Raw genomic sequence first — 206 nt, forward strand, 5'->3', positions numbered from 1 at the left:
ACTCATTAGAGTGTCTTCGCAGTAAGCGTGCAAGGGTGGCCTTCTATGTGCGAACATTCTGAGAACATGGCCAAGATAGCCTCGACGTTTTCCATCATCAATCATCGCACTCATTAGAGTGTCTTCGCAGCAAGCGTGCGAGGGTGGCCTTCTATGTGCGAACATTCTGTGCGAACATTCTAAGAACATAGCGAAGATAGCCTCGA

The sequence above is a fragment of the Aureobasidium pullulans genome (genome assembly GCF_000721785.1).
Source record: "Aureobasidium pullulans EXF-150 unplaced genomic scaffold scaffold_25, whole genome shotgun sequence".
In the NCBI taxonomy this organism is placed as follows: Eukaryota; Fungi; Ascomycota; class Dothideomycetes; order Dothideales; family Saccotheciaceae; genus Aureobasidium; species Aureobasidium pullulans.